Source organism: Pteropus vampyrus, unplaced genomic scaffold (genome assembly GCF_000151845.1).
Source record: "Pteropus vampyrus isolate Shadow unplaced genomic scaffold, Pvam_2.0 Scaffold520, whole genome shotgun sequence".
Classification (NCBI taxonomy): domain Eukaryota; kingdom Metazoa; phylum Chordata; class Mammalia; order Chiroptera; family Pteropodidae; genus Pteropus; species Pteropus vampyrus.
Genome location: NW_011889301.1, coordinates 53,931 through 59,460, shown reverse-complemented (window position 1 = coordinate 59,460; position 5,530 = coordinate 53,931). Strand labels below are relative to the sequence as shown.

At 34.6% G+C, this 5,530-nt stretch overlaps 1 pseudogene; it reads right to left on the bottom strand.

The window, feature by feature from the left end:
• Nucleotides 1–2,244: 2,244 nt before the first annotated feature.
• LOC111733089 lies at nt 2,245–2,363 on the bottom strand (annotated as a pseudogene).
• Between the last annotated feature and the right edge of the window lie 3,167 nt (nt 2,364–5,530).

Sequence of the window (5,530 nt, the reverse complement as noted above, 5' to 3'; positions counted from 1 at the left end):
CCAATAAAAACATACACCTGCGGGCCTAATAGTGTTCATTGATGAATTATTTGGATTATCCTTTGAATTGTTTGCAAAATCCATTTATAAACTATTGACCTAAAAGTAGAAGACCAAAGCGAGAGGCAATAAGCATTTATTTGAGATAGAAAAGAACAGCTATTTGTAAAGCAATGATTCAGGCAGAAACACAGTAGAGTTCTGATTAGGAGATAAAGGCAAGGAGTATTTATGAGAAAGGAAAGGGGAACAATTACATGAATAGAAAGAAAAAATTTCTACAAGTGCAGATAAGCTAACATGATGATGCTAATTCTAAATATTTAAAATTTTCGGCCAGGTATTTTTTATGTCCACTTTCTTCTTAAGCTGCAGTGCTGCTTTAAGCCCAATTAAAAGGTTCTTTTGCCCAGTTTTAACATTCCAAAGGTTTGAGGAGTAAGATGTACAAGGCACTTTTTCTGAAATGGCAGCTTTGACTCCAATTTAAAGTGGCAGCTTTGACTCCAATTTAAAGTGGCTCTGTTTATATTACTTTTTATATTTCTTCCTTTTGAGATCTTTCCTTGAAAGCATCACTTATCAATCACCAGAAAGCAACATTGATCATTTATTAAAAGCAGCATTGGGCTTTTATCTCCAGGAAGATTCATTGCCAGTATATCATGTCCCACATAGAAGACAAAGTGGTATTATGTTTTCTTAGGATCCTTCGGCTACATTTGAGCAACAGCATCAAACAGAGGAAGTCTTTACCATCATTTCTTTAAGGGTACATGTCTTCTATAGTTTCTTGAGGTTTTTCATATGAAGTCTCATAGGCCTTAGTGATCATCTCAAAACATTGAGCAACCAATATAAGAGTGGTGTCTATAACATCAAGCTACGCAAAACAAATTTTTATAACAGCAAAAATTTGTGTAAGAGACCAAATGATAAGTCCAATTTGAAGAACAGATCTGAACCAGGAGACAATACCTGAGGACAATCAGCTGAAGATATTAAAGAACCATGAGGTGTCAGTGGGCACTGTATTTAATCATTTGGCTTGTGCCTGTGGTTTATCTAGTTCCATTTCTATTTCACCACAGATGTTTTATCCAAGTATAACAAGAGGTATTAACAACAGACCAAACCCTACCTTGTTCACCTAGATGATCACGAGTAATTCTGTTATGTAATTTAACTCATGCAAGGGAACTTGTAGCTTTTTCCTGGTTGGCTGTTACTTTGGAGGTAGCTCCAGCATTTCCTCTAAGGTGTTTGATAAATTTGTAATCATGTATTTATTTATTTTAATACCTGCCAAAGGAAAAAGTATTCTTCCAGATCTGGTACCATTGTCGGGCATTGACTATGTGTGCAACCAATTGCATATTTTGACCTGTGAAGTAGGTTTAAAGATGATGCCCAATGTTGAGTTATATTTCCAGGCAGAAATTAAGGGAGAATAGGAAACAATAACTATTATGGTAAGTGTTTGGCTTCTTATATTATTTTGAGATAGAAAGGAACTAAAGTAAGGAAAAAAGGAAAAATAGTCTAGTTTATGCAGGCCTGGTCTGGGATCTTGGGTTACTGGTCCATAATAGATGTCATCTGTTCACTTCCTAGTAATTTTAAGTTTCAAATCCTTGTTGGTTGAACAGTCCATTTAGGTGCAAGAGCTTTCTTTAAATGGGAAACCTGAATCCAAGTATCAACACCATTAAACTAGACCACACACAGATTAGTTAAGAGTACTTGATATGGTCCTTTTCATCTTGGTTGTACAAGAGTCTTTTTGAAGGTGTTTTTTCCACTATACATAAACACCTGTAAATTTTGGTGGTTAATTTCTTTGTCTTCTTTAATTAATTGGATACCAAAGCAGATAAATCTAAATGCATAGGTTGACCTGGTAAGGCTCTTGGGAACACTGTAAAAAAAAGTACCAGACTGATTTTTCCCGAGAAGGTTTCCATAAGTCAACTCTTGCTTCTTAAACCTGTCTGATTATATCTGGGAAAGCTGTCTTTCTCAAACATGACATTCTAGTCAAAGCCTTGGGAATAAAATCAATGTTTCCAATTATCTTGTTCTAAGGAGAACAGATTCTTATTGAATTTACATAAATAATTACATGGCCATGAAACTAGGAATACTCACTAAAAGCTTTTTTTTTTTTTTCTTTTTAGGTGGGGCAACCCTTGGTTGACCTCCAGATCGCAAGGACCTTGTCAGTTTACAATCCCTTATTTTTTATGCCTACATCACCTGGTCTTCCTAGGTGGTCTCCCATCCAAGTACTAACCAGGCCCAACCCTGCTTAGCTTCCGAAATCAGACAAGATCAGGCTTGTTCAGTGTGGCATGGCCATAGACTCACTAAGAACTTCTAAATTCTGGGGGGATCAGGAGTGTTTTAGGTCTGCTTACAAAGGTGTAATTCACCCAATCGCTGTGGGTCTTAGAGAAACTTTTTTCTTATATATAGAAAACAAAATTTCTTAAATATAGAAAACAATTAAAAACTTACTATTTTAAATAAAAAGTCAAATATAATCCTCATCAGTTTTTTCAGTCACGTTACTAATTCTTGTTGACCTCTATCTTTTCGTCAGTAGTTTTATGAATCCTGCTTTATCATAGTTCTGCAAATATCCACCAAGTTTATTGGTAGTAGCTAAAAGTTTATAAAAACCTGTATTTTAGTGTAAATGTTAGAGTCTTCTTCATGAATCTCATGAAACATCTTTGCAGAAACATTTTTGTAAAAGCATCGAGTAAAACAATAACTTTATAAATGACAAAAAGACTTAAAAATGATAATAGTTAAAGAATTGAGAGTTCATATATGCACACATATAAATGATGCAATTGACTTAGTTATCCATTACAATCTTAGCTTGACCACACATAAAATTTCTTTCTCAAGTTTCCTTTTCCACAACTTTCTGCAACTTTCATAAACCTTATGAAACTTTCATATACTTTTCAGCTATTGTCCCATATTTTTCTTTTTCTTTTAAAAGAGTCATTTTACTTTAAGGATAAAATTACTTTTTTCCCCTTTACCAAAAAACCGCACACATATCCTTTATATCTTTCTTTATCCAAAAAACACATTCTATTTCTCTTTCCTCCAACATTTCCTCCAATATTTTTTATTATTCTAATCCCTGAGACACAACACTATTGGAATTGGACCAGTTAATAACACTACAATGGCTTCTAAATGTTTAAGTCAAAGGAATAGTTGCACATCTCTCCCTTTAAGCCAAAAGCCACAAATGCTTAAGCTTAGTAAGGAAGGCATGCCAAAAGCCAAGATAAGCCAAAAGCTAGGCCCCTTACACCAAATAGCCAAGTTTTGAATGCAAAGGAAAAGTTCTTGAAGGAAATTAAAAGTGTTACTCCAGTGAACACATAACTAATAAATTGAAATAGCCTTATTGCTGCTATGGAGAAAGTTTTAGTGGTCTGGATGGGAGATCAAATCAACCACAACATTCCCTTAAGCCAGAGCCTAATCCAGAGCAAGGTCTTAACTCTTCTATGAAGGATGAGAGAGGTAAAGAAGAAAAGTTTGAAGCTGGCAGAGGTTGGTTTATGAGGTTTAATGAAAAAATTTGTCTCTTTAAAATAAAAGTGCAAGGTGAAGCAGGAAGTGCTAATGAAGAAGCTACAGCAAGATATTCAGAAGATCTAAGATAATTAATGAAGGTGGCTATATTAAACAACAGATTTTCAATGTAAATGAAACAACCTTGTATCGGAAAGAAGATGCCATCTAGGATTTTCGTAGCTAGAGAGAAGTAAATGCCTGGCTTAAATGCTTCAAAGGACAGGCTGACTCTTTTGTTAGGAGCTAATGCAGCTGGTGACATTGAGATGAAGCCAATGCTCATTTACAATTCTGAAAATCCTAAGGCCCTTAAGAATTATGCTACATCTACTCTTCCAGCACTCTATAAATGGAACAACAGTTTGGATGACAGCACATCTGTTTACAACATGTGAAACCTACTGCTCAGAAAAGATTCCTTTCAAAATATTGCTCAAATATGATGCACTTGGTAACCTGAGAGCTCTGATGGAGATGTACAATGAGATTAAGGTGGTTTTCATGCCTGCTAACATAACACCCATTCTGCAGCCCATGGATTATAAGGAGTAATTTTGACTTCCATGTCTTATTATTTAGGAAATATTTTTCATAAGTTTATAGCTGCCATAGATAGTGATTCTTCTGATGGGTCTGGGCAAAGTAAATTGAAAACCTTCTGGAAAGGATTCACCATTCTAGATGCCATTAAGAATGTTCATGATTCATGGGAATGGGTCAAAATATCAGCATTAACAGGAATTTGGAAGAAGTTGATTCCAACCCTCATGGATGACTTTGAGGAGTTTAAGATGGCACCGGAGGAAGTAACTGCAGATGTGGTGGAACTAGCAGGAGAACTAGAATTAGAAGTGGAGCCTGAATATGTTACTGAATTGCTGCAATCTCATAAAACTTTAATGGATGAGGAGTTGCTTTTTATGGATGAGCAGAGAAAGTGATTTCTTGAGGTGGAATCTACTCCAGGTGAAGATGCTATAAAGATTGTTGAAATGACAACAAAATAATTAGAATATGACATAAATTTGGTTGATAAAGTAGTGACAAGGTTTGAGGATACTGACCCCAATTTTAAAAGAAGTGCTTGCATAAGTAAAATATTATCAAACAGCAAAACAAATCATTTTGAAGGAAAAGTCAATAAATGCAGCAGGTTTATCGTCTCATTTTAAGAAATTGCCAGAGACACACCATCCTTCAGTAAACACCATCTTTATTGGTCAGTAGCCATTGACATCAAGGCAGGACCCTCCACCAGCAAAAATATTAAAACTCGCTGAAGGTTTGGATAATGGTTAGCATTTTTTAGCAATAAAGTATTTTAAATTTTTTTGACATAATGATATTGTACACTTAATAGACTATGGTTTAGTGTAAATGTAACTTTTATATACACTGGGGAACCTAAAAATTTGTGACATACTTTATTGCAATATTTGCTTTATTGCGGAGGTTTGGAACCAAACCTGCAATATTTCCCAAGTATGCCTGTACTTGTTTCAGATGTACAACTGCAAAATCACCACAATAAGTCTAATTAACATTCATTACTGTACATAGTTATAATTTTTTCTTTTGCTGAGAATTTTTAAGATCTCTCAGCAACTTTCAAATATAAAATACAGTATTAACTGTAGACTAAACAATTTTTGTGCTTATTTTTAAATTTATTTTTAAATTTTTATCTTTTGACTTCCTTCACCTATTTCTCCCATCCTCACCCCCACCTCTGGCAACCACCAATTTGTTCTCTGTAACTATGAGCTTAGTATTTATGTATGTAAGAATGTATGTATTTATTCATTTTTAGGTCCTCATATAAGAAAGATCATATGGTTTTGTCTTTCTATGTCTGACATTTCAGTTAGCATGATACCCTCTAGGTTCACCCATATTGTCACAAATGGCAAGCTTTTATTTTTAT